The sequence below is a fragment of the Mandrillus leucophaeus genome, unplaced genomic scaffold (assembly GCF_000951045.1).
Source record: "Mandrillus leucophaeus isolate KB7577 unplaced genomic scaffold, Mleu.le_1.0 Scaffold194, whole genome shotgun sequence".
NCBI lineage: Eukaryota > Metazoa > Chordata > Mammalia > Primates > Cercopithecidae > Mandrillus > Mandrillus leucophaeus.
The window spans coordinates 1,698,366-1,714,573 of NW_012101965.1; the positions used below are offsets into that span (position 1 = coordinate 1,698,366).

Here is a 16,208-nt window from a genome sequence, read left to right on the forward strand (position 1 = left end):
TTCCTTCCTTCCTTTCTTTCTTTCTTTCTTTCTTTCTTTCTTTCTTTCTTTCTTTCTTTCTTTCTTTCTTTTCTTTCTCTCTCTCTCTTTCTTTCTTTTTTCTTTTCCTTCCTTCCTTCCTTCCTTCCTTCCTTCCTTCCTTCCTTCCTTCCTTCCTACCTTCCTTTTTGACTGAGTCTCACTCTGTCACCCAGGCTGGCGTGCAGTGGTGTGATCTCGGCTCACTGCAACCTCCACCTCCTGGGTTCAAGCAATTCTCCGGCCTCAGCCTCCAGAGTAGCTGGGACTGCAGGCTAGCGCCACCATGCCAGGCTAAGTTTTGTATTTTTAGTAGAGACAGGGTTTCACCGTCTTGACCAGGCTGGTCTCGGAACTCCTGACCTCGGGTGATCTGCACGCCTTGGCCTCCCAAAGTGCTGGGATTACAGGTGTGAACCACCGTGCCTGGCCTTGTCTAACAATTTCATGATGCATGTTGTTTCTTATTACAATGTGTTCCCTGCCCCTTTATTTCTCTTGCAGAGTCCAATATGAAGAATTGAAAAGAAATGTGATATCTCAACTTCTCTTTAAGACTGAACCCTAATGCTGTTTTTTTTTGTTTGTTTGTTTTTTGTTTTATTTTTTTTAAGCCATGAAAACAAAAAGTACCAAAGCTGTGCCAGGTTCTTTTTCATTTATGTGTGTGTGTGTGTGTGTGTGAAATAATAATGAGTGACTTCATCTGAGCTTCCGGATTCACTGGTTCTGGCAGATATTTGTACAGCTCTTTCACAAGCTCTCTCCTGACTAGCCGAGGTAGGGCATCCAATCTACAGTTGTGGAAAAACAACATTAGCTGAAATAGACATAACACCCACATTTTTTTATTAGCGTTGTTGCTTTCACTAAATGCTTGTTTAGCTCTTAGTTATCTTTCAAAACCTGCTCAGGCATTGCCTTCTCAAGGAGCTTTCTTTAGCCACACTTCTTACTCCCTCTCCTCCCCTAATGCTTCATTTTTCTTGTACTATTTCTAGACTTTGCATATTTCTACATTGAAACCGTCCTCCGCATTCTATGTGTCTACCTCTCCTACTGGTATGTGAATATCTAGAGAGAATAGATGTGATTTTGCTGGTAGCCCTCCACCTAACAATGAATGGCAAAGAGTAGGAGCCAAATAAGTGGACTTTTGCTTGACCTGACTGCAGTCATTTTTACAGAGTGCACCGGCAGCTCCAGAAGCATACTGTCCTCTTGGTGCAGGATATCTGCCATTGATGTTTTATTTATTTTCTGACTCAGAAAGTTTCTTCAAGGCCAGTTCCGATCTATTGTGAAATATCCTTTTTGTGAGCCACTTCCCATTCCATCCCTTAACACAGATATACGCATGGCCCAGGCAGAGTGTTTCTTTGTGCGTTCTAGGCAGTGATGGGAAATGAAAATACTACACTGCGTGAATTCTAAAACCAAATTTTTTTTTCTACTGCTTCTTGAATTGAAATTAGGGAGTATTTCACAATCAATGACATCTTACAATTATGATTAGCAGTGTTTTTTTTCGTTTTGAACAGTACCTGAAATAATATGTCTTATCATTGATGGTATCTTAAGTACTTATAAAAGAAGTCTTACTGGTCGCCAGCCCAGTCCTGCCAGGTTATATGAAAATTTGGGATATGTTCCAAGTGCTACATTAAAAATAAACCAAAACGGAAACAGACTTTGTAGAATAGAGTGAAAGGGTGAGCCTTGAAGAATCAGAGGGCAAGCTTCACATGCTATTCATTGTTCTGTCCCTGGTATCTGATCTACTATGCACATGGCACATATTTGTCACTTAAAACACAAAAATAATTGCTAACAGTCTTTGAGCCCTTACTATGCAGAGGTCACGGTGTTTTAAGTATTTTTCATATGTGAGCTCATTTAATTCTCAGGACAACTCTTTGATTGGGTTCCATTATGATTCCATTTTTCAGATGCATAAAGTCCAGCTGAGGATAGATAGGTGACTTGCTCTGAGTCCTATAGGTAGTAGGTAAGTGGCAGAGCTGTGTTGGACCCCAGGGCCATTTGACTTTAAAGACAACGTTCCTATGTTCTGTGCAGCACTTTCTCCCGAATGAATGTTTAGTTTAAAAAAGTGCTATTTCTACTGATTTTGATGGCTATTTGCTTGGGTCCCCCACCCCCAGTTTCCATTGGTCATTAAATGCTTACCTGAGATTAATATTTAGATAAATATTGCTAATTTCTAATAAATAGTTCATTGGAAAATATTTTCTTTATTTAATGTTCATAGGCAAAATCCTATCAAAAATAAAACTCCTAGCCAGGCACAGTGGCCCATGCCTGTAATCCCAGCACCTTGGGAGGCCAAAGCGGGAGGAGTGCTTGACCCCAAGAGTTCAAGACCAGCCTGGGAAATATAGCGAGACTCTGTCTCTACAAAAAAATAAAAAATTAGCCAGGTTTGGTTGCACACAACTGTAGTCCCAGCTACTTGGGAGGCTGAGGCAGGAGGAGTGCTTAAGCCTATGAGGTTGAGGTTGCAATGAGCCCTGACCATACCATTGCACTCCAACTTAGGTGTCAGAGCGAGATGCTGTCTCAAAACAAAACAGGAAAACCAACTCTCAAAAAAGCCATTTGTGATTCTGATAGTATTGTATTTCACAGAAGAGATATTGTTGAGATAAAATTTTTTATAAGTAAGAAAAAATGCAATCCTGTTTTGGAGAATTGTCACACTTGAGTTCCCTGTGAGAAAATAAATGAAGTTCAGTGGGCTTTATTAACCTCCTCTGTTGGGGCTGAGATGTGCTTTTCTTCCCAACACTAAGAATCTCAGGCATAATCTTAAGAAGTCACTGATGAAATTGCACTTCAGATACAAAAGATTCTGTTAGACCGCTCACTTTTTTCTCTTTTCATTCATTGCAGAGAGTCAGAACTAGAGGTGGTGGAGTGAACACCGTACCAGGCAATGGAAGAGGCACTGGCCTAGACCAAGCTTGAGCTTGCACCACTGTCACCTGGAGGGCTTGTTCCAACATGGATGGCTGGACCCACCCCCAGAGTTTCGGATTTATTAGGTCTGTGCTGGGCCCTGAGAATGTTTATTTAAAACAAATTCCTGGATGCTACTGGTTCAGTTGCCACACTCAGACCCGCTGGCCTTGAACTTGGAAGACGTGGGTTTTATTCCTGGATTCCACAGTTTACTAGCCGTCACTTAGAGAATTTAAATTACTTACCTAAGTCTTGGTTTCTTATTTGCAAACTACCTATTCTACCCATTTTATAAGACTTTTTAAAGGATAAAATAAAAGAATACATATGCAAATTATTTAAAAATCTGTCACTGTTGTTATTGCTAGTATTATTGTGAAAGAAGCTGTAGATTTATGTCATCCCCAGACAAGAGTTGACAGAACGTTTGAGTTGCACAAGGCCTGCTGGAGCACTTCAGAGAATTCCAAATGAATCTTGATTGCATCGTGGAATGTACAGCGCTGGGGCCCTGGGGACCATCATGGAACATGAGTGAAGACAAGATACGTTCTATTGTCCTCCAAACCTGCAGATGTGTGTTCAAAACCTGACTCCACGGGGCTTGACTCTGTATCCCATCTGGAAAAATGGGAATAAAAGTGCCTACCTTACTGGTCTATTGTGAGGACTATTTGAGATAATGTATTTATAGAACTAGCACAGTGCATGGCACATAGTGGGCACTCACTAAATATTAGCTCTTAGTATAGTTATGAAAACTAAACCCAATGGGGAACAAATGCAAGACCATCTTGGTAATACAACTGTATGTATTATGAGGTAGCCAGCTCTTTGAGCCCAAAAGACCATATTTCAGGACCAGGCACGGTTGCTTACGCCTGTAATCCCAGCACTTTGGGAGGCTGAGCTGGGTGGATGACTTGCGGCCAGGAGTTCGAGACTAGCCTGGCCAACATGGCAAAACCCCCATCTTTAGTAAAAACGCAAAAATTAGCTGGATATGGTGGCACATACTTGTGGTCCCAGCTACTCAGGAGGCTGAGGCATGATAATTGCTGGAGGTGGAGGTTGTAGTAAGCTGAGATTGTGCCACTGCACTCCAGCCTGGGTGACAGAGCAAGAAAAAAAAAAAAAAAAAAAAAAAGACCATATTCCAATGCTGCTGTTCTGAGAGAGCAGTTGGAATCACTGACCTCCCACGTTGCTTCCAAATGAGATTCTAATGTCAGCGCAAAGCAAATGCATCTGTCAGTTGCCAGCAACCAGGGCTGTTTTTCCCAGTCTTCCCTTATGACTGACAGCTACACCATTCATTTCTTTGTTACGACCTACCTTGCAATTATTAAGCAACACTTTCTGGAATTCCCTAGCAGGCAGAGCACTAACAATAGAAAAATTGAAATTAAATGGAGATCAGTCCACAGAGCTCTTCATTTTCCCTTGGATTATGTGACAGTGGAATCAAGCCTAAACTAGACAATGCGTGACAACACAATGAGCTCTGCACTAACAAACTCTGGATAAGCTTCGGCAGTCTACTTTGGGTGGGTGGAAGTTCCAGGCTTGCAAAACCCTGCAGATAATAGAAACAACAACTGGAGCACAATTGCTGACCCAGTTGCCAAACCTGATGCCATGTCATGGGGCTGGAATGCAGCTCAGTTCCATGCTGGACAGACTTTTCTCTTACACTTCATGCTGATCAGAAGTTATTCACCCAGGCTGCATGTCTTCTTCCACACTACATGAACTAACACTTTGCTCGTTCAACTTGACAGCACAAGTGATACAGATGGGCAGGGTGTCCTTAAACATGCAAGCCTGTTCCTGTGATAGCAAGTGATTGACTCAGCAAAAATGGAAGAGAATTTGCTCAACTTTGATCTTTCTCTTCTTCACTGGGTTTATGCAGGCTAGGTGGGTCCAGGACAGGTAAGGAAATGTGAGAGTGAGGCATTTCAATGTTATCTGATAGAACCAGTTGCCTCTCTTGACATTCCTTGCTAGCAAATATGAAAAATGCAGAATATGCCTAATATGCCATTTTTCCCTAAGAAAGGAGAAGTGAGATCCCATTATTATTAATTTTTCCAATGGAAATGCTCACTATGATTGCAGGATAATGCATCATCCATTTTGTAGACAACTCATTTTTTCTGATTTGATGTAAACTTTTGACTTTTCTGTCCTTTTTTGCCCAGTTACTTCTAATTCTGAGGACTTTTTTCTCACATTCTTTCATGGTTTCAGTCTCTGCAGCACTGACATCCTTTCCGTGTAACTCACTGCCAGGTTTCCTGGTGACTTCCAGATTCATAATCTTCTGGTGTCTTCCTTTTGGATGAGCTCTGTCTCAGCCACTCCCCAGGAGGCCACACCTTATGCTTGGTCACAACTCAGATCGACTCTACTTTCAGGATGACACATTCAGAAATCCCTTCCTTTTCTGCCTCCCTCCTTCCCTCTTTCTATTTTGTCTTTCATCTTAATTGAGACCTCTACTGCATGACCTTTACCTGGTCACCTACTCCGACTCTGCGTTTGGTTTCATTCTTCTGCATCAGTCTGAACTCACTGGTCCATCTTCAGTTCAGGATCACCCTACAATCCTCTTCTGTGATGTCTCTCAAATCTGTCTTTCCTTCCATTCCTGCAGGTGCTCTCTAAGACGCTTGCAAGGATCTCTCACCCAGTCTCCTTATCTTCCAGTCTGCTCTACTCTAATCTATATTAGTTATCCCTTCTAGGAGGATTATCCTGCTTTTAAAAAGCCAAGAAAGCTTTTCCAACTCTTATCCTCCAAACCTCTTCTACTTCTCCCTCCAACTCTCGCTCCAGCTCTTTCCTCTCCTTTGAAATGCTCTTTCTCATCTCTGCCTGAAAAATACCAATTGTTCTTTCTAAAGACCATCTCCAATAACATTTCCAGATTCCTCAAACTTTACTTGACGCCTTCTTGGTGTTATACGTCCATGCTAGCTATAGTGGTTTATATATTTGTTTTATCTTCTCTGCAGTGTGAAGGTTCATGAGCTCTGGATTTAGAGAGAGATTTGGTTTAAGTTATCAGTATTTACTGGTTGTGTGATTTCCGGCAAGTCACTCCATTTCGCAAAGACGAAATCTCCCCCTTTGTGTAAAGGGATGATGCTATCTATCTCATGGGATTGTTAGGATTAAATGAGGTAAAATGACTGCCATATTAAAGCCACTCAATTAATATCACTTGTCTTTTTCCCCATTCCGTGCATCCTTGAGATATGAGATTATTTCTACTCATTTTATTTCCTTGGAAGGCCAACATTGTTTGGCGCCTAGTAGGCTATTAATAAATAATTACTGTATTCATGTATTCATATCATGTGTCTTTGTTTTCCTGTTAAAAGTTAGAGCTCCAGAGACAATGTATTTTTCATTTGCGGTTCATTTCCTACTTAATTTTGGCAAGTTTAAAGCAGAATATTCTTTATATACTGAGCAAATAATTAACACAAACATCTAATGCCAACAATTCTGTCTTGTCTATTGAGAAAGACTAGCGGCTATGTGGTCTGTGTCTGGCTTGGAGTTAATTTGGAGTTAAATTGGAGACAATTTTTTTAGTGTGTGTGACAAAAACTCAGTCATCATGGTGATATTTGGGAAGCTTCCTTTTCAGCTTATTGATTTAACATGACCCAATAAGATTGTGGCCAGTCATGATCCTCTCCCAGCTTCAGAGCCAATAGGAAGTGAGCTGGGAGCACTGATTCACATCCTTGTGTGTACGTGTGTGGTGGGGCTTGGTGGGTGGGCAGGGGGGAAATTATTCCTGTTACAAAATCTAGTGATACTACAGTATTCCTGGCTAAAGAAGTGCTTCTTTTAGGAACAGCTAAGCTTCAAGCTAGATATGTTTGTTTAAAGTATCATGATGTAGATCAACGATTATTGAACTTGGAGTAGTGCAGAGGCTTGGACTCAAATCTCAGTTCCACTACACATCAGTGGTGGAACCTCATGCATGTTACTTGGATCTCTTTCACTTTTAAAAGGTGAGAACAATACCCACATCACAGATTGTTGTAGGGATCAAAGCCATGCTTATGAATGCACCGTGTAGAGTGCATGGCATATACAGAGAAAGCAATTCACAAACGTTAGCTTTGGAATGCCAAAGTGTATAGAGAACTTCTCATAAAAGAAAGACCTAGTTTACTTTGCAGAAATGCAATAATATGCATTGTGTTATCATCATCTGCCTATATGCCTGTGTGATAGTTTTTACGTGTCAACTTGCCTAGGCTATGGTGCTCAGATGTTAGGCCAACATCAATCTAGAAAGGTCTGTGAAGGTATTTTTTAGATATGACTAATAGTTCAATCAGCACACTAAGCAAAGCAGATTACTCTCCATAATGATGGTGAGCTTCATCTAATCAGTTGAAGGCCTTGAAAAGAAAAAAAGAAAAAATCTGAGGTCCCCTAAGGAAGGGGGAACTCTGCCTCCAGTCTGTCTTCAGACTAGAACTGCAGCATCAGTTCTTCTCTGAGTCTCTAGCCTGATGATCTCTGCAAATTTTGACTTGCCTGCCCCCAAAATTGCATGAGACAATTCCTTAAAATAAATCCTTATCTACCTATCAATCTGTCTATCCTGTTGCCTCTGTTTCTCTAGAGAACCCTAACTAATACAGCCCACCTTGCTCACTGGGTGGTAATTGAATGTCAGGAACTATATCTAACTCATCTTCACATGTCCAGTACCTAGCACAGTGCCAAATGTATAATAAATATTTATGCTTATTGAACTGCAGAGAATAGCAGCTCACATTCAGACACTATCTTATAAAAATGGTACTTGCACAGAAGGTTTAATTAATTCATTCCTCTACCTAGTTATTCTTCCATCAAACATTTTGAGGGGAGCTTATTCCATATGACTGTGCTTGACACGTGATGCAGAGAGAAAAGACAGAATGCATTCTCACTATTTCATGGTGGAGTGAGGAGATGGTATGAGGAGAGTGAAGTGAGACACTGGGAATCTGTTTATCCAGGCGAGACAACAAGGCAGCCTGACATAAGGGAGGACACTTGGGAAGGAGAGGAAGGGATGGGTTTAGGAGGTAGAAACAACAGCAGGTGGGAAACAAGGAGTGAGGCATCTCCCATGACTCCCTGGTGTCTGGTTAAGGTGTCTGGGAACACAGAAGAGGAACAGAGTTTCTCATCACCTTATCTGATCCTAACTTTTCTCAGCATCATACAACACAACCCCCTCATTTTAGGGATATGGATACAGAGGCTGAGAGGAGCAGGTCTTTTGCCACCGCCTTCATAAATCAGGAGCTGGCAGAGTGAGTTTTAGAAGCTAAGTGCATGCTGTTTTGCTGAGTGTCCACTCTGGCCCACATGACGGTGCCTGTCAAGCTCCCTGCACAATGGAAGCAAGGAGAATGAGCTCAAAGAGTCCCTGTTACTTCTGTGTGGTGCGGTTTCATTCTTACGAGCTGTCGCATGGCTGACCAGCCTGCCATGCTCTCTGGGGGTCAATCAGGACCTGACCCAGCATCAGACTCATTCCATTTGGAGGATGGGTGTAATACCAGGCCTCAGTCCCCCATCCCTAATCCAGCCATGTTCACCTGTGTGTTCACCATCATAACTTCCTGAATCTCAAGGGACAGCAATCAGATCATTGCCAGATGGCTAGGCAGTGGGTTGCCATTTTTATATGAAATCACTGCAGACCCTGTGACCAATGGAACTACCATTTTCATGGAGTCCAGCTGAACCCTGCTAACTGCAAATTCAGAGCATCTCCAGCCATTATATCCAGCTGATGAAGTTGATGCTCTCCAACCATACCACATTGGTTTGAATCCAAATTCATAGTTTACTTTCCAGGGTCATCCTGAGGCTTGGAGGAAGGCACAGGAAATATCAGCCATTATCCTCCATTATCAGATTATTATATCTTTTGTGTTAACATTTATAGCTGTAAAATAGCTTGGAGAGGTTTAAACCATCTCTTAACCCATATTCTTTTGTAATTCTTTTTCAATTTAAAATCAGTGATATCAATGGATTTCAATATTCTACTATTTAATCCCTTGTGTAGATCTGCAAGCTCTCAGTTATTTGTTTCACCCTGAGTTTCCGGTTTGGGCAACTAAGAGTTGCCACCATGCACAGGGGACTCACTATGCACATGGGACTCACCATGCACATGGGACTTCCACTATGATAGAAGGTCCTGGTGTGCCTGACGGCCTAGGCAAAGCTCCCCCGTGTTTACTTCCAGGGCTTTCCTCTTTCCCTTGGGCAAGTGCTTGACATCTGCTGGGCTGTGTGTTCCATGAGGTCAGAGGCTATGGCTGCCATGTCCACCACTCTGTTGCTAGCACTGAATCAGGGCCTGGCACCCGGAAACTGCAGAATAAATATTTATTGAGTGAATGCCTAGAGACTAATCATCAGCAAAGTGATCATGTTATTTGTCGTTTTCTACAACAAATGATTCTCAAAGGTCAGAAATGAGAAGATGAAAACAGGACCAACGCAGATTAAACAGAGGTACGACATGTCCTATTGTCTCTGTTTATCTGCAGTCAAGGTTATACTCACATCTCGGATCTTCGTCAGAGTGGTTTTCCCTCTTCTCTTAAAAGAAAACAGAAGAGTTCTGTGCAGAGGGTTCAGAAGGAAAAGTCCAAACATCCTTTTCCCCATGGAAATAATGATAATAGGAATAACGAGAAGGCTAAATTATTCACTTTCCATGTGGCACTGCATTTTATTATTTAATTAATCCTCACAGCAAGCCTATGAGGTAGACAGTATCATGCCCAGTTGTGGGGGAAAAGGGGGCGAATTTAGAAGAATGTAAATAACTTGCCCAAGCTGGTAGGTAGAAAAGCTGGAATTCCACTCCAGGTCTGTCTGAGTCCAGAGTTTAATCACCAACCCTTGGCTGGTTTGAATATTCAAGGGCAGGGTCCAAGTCTCATTTATCTTTGTTTAACTCACAGCACCTGGCCTAAGGTCACATCTGCCACATGGAAACAGCAAATATTAGTTGATTCAAAAGTAGAGCTAGTCAAAGGCCCCGGGATAGGGTTACTTTACTGGAAAACAGGGCACGCATGAAAGAAAATATAAAAGCCAACCAAGAGAAAGCACAGTGGAACAAGTGGTCTTATATCCCACCAAAGACAGAAGTTACCCTTAAATGTTTTTGAAATTCATAGCATGAAGTTAAAAAAGTATTTTGAAGTGTCTATACTGTAAAAATGATAAATCACAGGAAACAGCTGGAAGGATCCTGAAGGTCTTTTTACTGACTTGTTCTTTTTACAAGACTGTAGATTCTTAGCTTAGGCCAGCTGGGGCGAGTTCTTATTGGTATGTGAGTATATGGTTTTCACAAGCAAAGCAAATTTAAGACTCGGTTGTGATAAATTTGTGCTGTGTTTGTGCCCCAATCTTCAGGCCACATCTCTATTGTGCTGTCTCGTGGGCAGGGCTGTCAAGTCAACTCCCAGACTTGGTGGGTTGTACCCTCTATCAGCCTCCTTCAGAATGTTCGTGGTGGCACCTCTAGATCCTTCTCAGAATGCTGTCTCATTTCTTTCCTGACAGTTAAAGAAAACTTAAGAAAGTGAAAGTTTGCATGAGAAAATGAGTAAGCACTTTTAAAACAGAACTATTAAGCTCACTTTCAAAGTTGCTGAAGTTAGCCCTTTTTAGACACCTTTAAATCCCTAGTGCCCAGACAAATCGAATACCTAACAGGGTTTGCTTCCAGTGCGGTCTACAAGGATACTTTAAAAAAGATTGTCTGAATAGAAATAAGCTGCCCTTCCTCCATGCCCCTTATGTCAAGGCAATCACTGTAAGGCCCACTGCCCCAGGGGACAAAGGTCCTCTGAGTCAGAAGCCACCTAACCAGATGATCCAGCAGCAGGACTGAGGGTGCCCGGGGCAAATGCCAGCCCATCACCCTCACAGAGCCCTGGGTATCCTTGACCATTGAAGACCAGGAGGCTAACTTTCTCCTGGACACTGGCGTGGCCTTCTCAGTCTTACTCTCCTGTCCCGGACAACTGTCCATCAGATCTGTCTCTATCCAAGGGGTCCTAGGACAGCCAGTCACTAGATACTTCTCCCATCCACTAAGTTGTGACTGGGGAAATTTACTCTTTTCACATGCTTTTCTAATTATGACTGAAAGCCCCACTCCCTTGTTAGGGAGAGACTTTCTAGCAAAAACAGGGGCCATTATACACCTGAACATAGGAGAAAGAACACCTGTTTGTTGTCCCCTGCTTGAGGAAGGAATTAATCCTGAAGTCTGGGCAGCAGAAGGACAATAGGGATGAGCAAAGAATGCCTGTCCTGTTCAAGTTAAACTAAAGGATTCCACCTCCTTAGCCTACCAAAGCAGTACCCCCTTAGACCCGAGGCTCAACAATGACTCCAAAAGATTGTTAAGGACCTAAAAGCCCAAGGCCTAGTAAAACCATGCAGTAGCCCCTGCAATATTCCAGTTTTAGGAATACAGAAACCCAACAGACAGTGGAGGTTAGTGCAAGATCTCAGGATTACCAGTGAGGTTGTTGTCCCTCTATACCCAGCTGTACCTAACCCTTATACTCTGCTTTCCCAAATACCAGAGGAAGCAGAGTAGTTTACAGTCCTGGACCTTAAGGATGCCTTTATCTGCATCCCTGTACATCCTGACTCTTATTTCTTGTTTGCTTTTGAAGATCCTTTGAACTCAACGTCTCAACTCACCTGGACTATTTTACCCCAAGCTTTCAGGGATAGCTCCCATATATTTGGCCAGGCATTAGCCCAAGACTTGAGCCAGTTCTCATATTGGACAGTCTTGTCCTTCAGTACGTGGATAATTTACTTCTAGCCGCCCATTCAGAAACCTCGTGCCATCAAGCCACCCAAGCGCTTTTAAACTTCCTCGCCAGTTGTGGCTACAAGGTTTCCAAACCAAAGGCTCAGCTCTGCTTACAGCAGGTTGAGTACTTAGGGCTAAAATTATCCAAAGTCACCAGGGCCCTCAGTGAGGAATGTATCCAGCCTATACTGGCTTATCCTCATCCCAAAACCGTAAAGCAACTAAGAGGGTTCCTTGGCATAACAGGTCTCTGCCCAATATGGATTCCCAGGCATGGCGAAATAGCCAGACCATTATATACACTAATTAAGGAAACTCAGAAAGCCAATACCCATTTAGTAAGATGGACACCTGAAACGAAAGTGCCTTTCCAGGCCCTAAAGAAGACCCTAACCCAAGCCCCAGGGTTAAGCTTGCCAACGGGGCAAGACTTTTCTTTATATGTCACAGAGAAAACAGAAATAGCTCTAGGAGTCCTTACACGGGTCCGAGGGACCAGCTTGCAACCCATGGCATACCTGAGTAAGGAAACTGATGTAGTGGCAAAAGGTTGGCCTCATTGTTTATGGGTAGTGGTGGCAGTAACAGTCTTAGTATCTGAAGCAGTTAAAATGATACAAGGAAGAGATCTTACTGTGTGGACATCTCATGATGTAAACGACATACTCACTGCTAAAGGAAACTTGTGGCTGTCAGACAACTGTTTTACTTAAATATCAGGCTTTATTAATTGAAGGGCCAGTGCTGTGACTGCATACTTATGCAGTACTTATGCAACTCTTTTTTTTTTTTTTAATTATTATTATACTTTAAGTTCTAGGGTACATGTGCATAATGTGCAGGTTTGTTACATATGTATACTTGTGCCATGTTGGTGTGCTGCACCTATCAACTCGTCAGCACCCATCAGCTCGTCATTTACATCAGGTATAACTCCCAATGCAATCCCTCCTCCCTCCCCCCTCCCCATGATAGGCCCCGGTGTGTGATGTTCCCCTTCCCGAGTCCAAGTGATCTCATTGTTCAGTTCCCACCTATGAGTGAGAACATGCGGTGTTTGGTTTTCTGTTCTTGTGATAGTTTGCTAAGAATGATGGTTTCCAGCTGCATCCATGTGTTTCTCCCAGACAATGAAGAAAAGATAGAACATAACTGTCAACGGTGATTGCTCAAATCTATGCCACTCAAAGGGACCTTCTAGAGGTTCCCTTGACTGATCCCGGTCTCAACTTGTATACTGATGGAAGTTCCTTTGTAGAAAAAGGACTTTGAAAAGCGGGGTATGCAGTGGTCAGTGATAATGGAATGCTTGAAAGTAATCCCCTTGCTCCAGGAACTAGCGTTCAGCTGGCAGAACTATCAGCCCTCACTTGGGCACTAGAATTAGGAGAAGGAAAAAGGGTATATATATATACAGACTCTAAGTAGGCTTACCTAGTCCTCCATCCCCATACAGCAATATGGAGAGAAAGGCAATTCCTAACTTACAAGGGAACACTTATCAAACATCAGTAAGCCATTAGGAGATTATTATTAGCTGTACAGAAACCTAAAGAGGTGGCAGTCTTACACTGCCGGGGTCATCAGAAAGGAAAGGAAAGGGAAATAGAAGGGAACTGCCAAGTGGATATTGAAGCCAAAAGAGCCACAAGGCAGGACCCTCCATTATAAATGCTTATAGAAGGACCCCTAGTATGGGGTAATCCCCTCTGGGAAACCAAGCCCCAGTACTTAGCAGGAGAAATAGAATGGGGAACCTCACGAGGACATAGTTTCCTCCCCTCTGGATGGCTAGCCACCAAAGAAGGAAAAATACTTTTGCCTGCAGCTAACCAATGGAAATTACTTAAAACCCTTCACCAGACCTTTCACTTAGGCATTGATAGCACCCATCAGATGGCCAAATCATTATTTACCAGACCAGGCCTTTTCAAAACTATCAAGCAGATACTCAGGGCCTGTGAAGGGTGCCAAAGAAATAATGCCCTGCACTGCAGGCCATACATTTCAATCCCTGTATCTTTAACCTCCTTGTTAAGTTTGTCTCTTCCAGAATCAAAGCTGTAAAACTACAAATTGTTCTTCAAATGGAGCCCCAGATGTAGTCCATGACTAAGATCTACCATGGACTCCTGCATTGGCCTGCTAGCCCATGCTCCAATGTTGATGACATCGAAGAAACCCCTCCCAAGGAAATCTCAACTGCATGACCCCTACTATGGCCCAATTCAGCAGGAAGCAGTTAGAGCAGTCGTCAGCCAACCTCCCCAACAGCATTTGGGTTTTCCTGTTGAGAATGGGGACTGAGAGACAGGACTAGCTGGATTTCCTAGGCTGACTAAGAATCCCTAAGCCTAACTGGGAAGGGGATCACATCCACCTTCAAACACGGGGCTTGCAACTTAGCTCACACGTGACCAGTAAGGTAGTAAAAAGAGCTCACTAAAATGCCAACTAGGCAAAAACAGGAGGTAAAGAAATAGCCAATCATCTATCACCTGAGAGCACAGGAGGAGGGACAAGGATCGGGATATAAACCCAGGCATTAAAGCCGGCAATGGTTACCCCCTTTGGGTCCCCTCCCTTTGTATGAGAGCTCTGTTTTCACTCTATTAAATCTTACAACTGAAAAAAAAAAAAAAAATTCCTAGTGCCCAGAACTGTATATTTACTATATATTTATTGCTTGAATGCATGTGTAAATGAATCTCCACTATTTCTTTAGAGGATCCTATGTGTAACATGTCATGGTGATGACTACATCCCCACTAGTCAGAATAAGAGAAGTTGGCTTAAATCCTAATATGCAGGATTGAGGATAGATAATGAAGAACCTGACATTCATTCTTCCACATAATTATATGGGTCTCAAGGAAAGGGTGCAATGACTTTCAAAAACAATTCAATATTCACAACTTCTTGATAAAAGGTGTGTTAGATAGCATTTACTTCAGGGAAGAAGAATTAATAGTCCTCCAAATACACCTGGATAACCTCACCTCAGACTAAATAGATCCCAAACCATTACATTAGCCCAAAGATTTTCTTGTTCCCCACGTCTTCATTTTTCTGTTAATTGTGATTCCATTCCCTATTCACTAGGCTTTAAACACAGCTGTCAGACACAATCACTTTTTGCTTGAATTCATTTAGTTACCAAGACCTACTGATTTTTTTTTAAACAATCTCTGTTTTGTCACCCATTCATTCCTTTCCATTCTTGGAACCCAATTTTCTAGATCAGACCTTGTATTCTCAGTCTCTAATATTTCATGGGTAGGTCCAACTTGTCTCCTTGCATACATTTCTCCCTCCAGCAGCTGTTATGAACTGAATTATGTCCCCGCTCATCCCTAGATTGATATGTTTAAGCTCTAATCCCATGTGACTATATTAGGAGATGGGGTGTTTTTGGAGGTAATTACGGTTCCATGAGATCATAAGGATGGGGCCCTAATTTGATAGGACTGGTGTCCTTATAGGAAGAGGATGAGACACTACTCTTTCTCTCTGCTCGTACACAGAGAAAAGGCGGCCATCTGCAAGTCAGCAAGAGGGCCTCACTAGGATGAATTTTTCAGCATCTTGATCTGAACTTCTAGCCTCCAGAACAGTGATAAATTAAATTTCTGTAGTTGTAGCCACCTGGTCTGTGGCATTTCATACCAGTCATAACAGACTAATAAATAGGCTATCTGCCCAGTATTCTCAGAGTTATATGCATAGAACACTAAACTGATCCTATGCTTTACAAATCCCCAAGGCTGCCACTGCCCACCCCCATGACTTGTAAGTCCAAATGCTTTAGCTTGGAACCTGAGGCCACCTCTGTGTGGTCCCCATAGTTACCTGCCCAGCCTCTAAGCCTTTATATTATTTAAGGCAAACATTCTGATCTCATTGTCCTCAAAACCCACATGGCATTTTCTGAAGCCACAGTGAAGCATGATGCCTTTGGGGAACTGCCTGTGGTTGCCATGGCTGCAAGGTAAGTCTACACCAGAGGATGGCAGGATGTGAGAGGAGTCACGTTGCAGACATGGCTCCCTCCTCCCTCTCTTCCTTATTAACAGAGTCCTCACTGAGTTTAGAGAGGAGAGGTGCCCAGATCAGAGGCAAATAATGATGTCTAAGCTGGAGGTCAGCAAACTATTTTTATAAAGGGCCAGGTGAAGGTAAACATTTTAGGGTTTGTGGGTGATATGGTCTCTGTCACAGCTCCAACATTTTAGTGCAAAAGTAGCCATAGGCAATACATAAACGATTGTGCTCCAATAAAACTTTATTTACAAAAGCAATCGTTGGACTA

At 42.5% G+C, this 16,208-nt stretch overlaps 1 long non-coding RNA gene across 1 annotated transcript in view; it reads left to right on the top strand.

The window, feature by feature from the left end:
- Nucleotides 1-3,337, top strand: part of LOC105538540 — a 9,443-nt gene extending 6,106 nt beyond the window's left edge. The window contains exons 2-3 of the long non-coding RNA XR_001005924.1: nucleotides 2,291-2,324; nucleotides 2,932-3,337. This is a non-coding gene — a long non-coding RNA (uncharacterized LOC105538540). The remainder of the gene's footprint in view (nucleotides 1-2,290; nucleotides 2,325-2,931) is intronic.
- The last annotated feature ends 12,871 nt before the right edge of the window (nucleotides 3,338-16,208 follow it).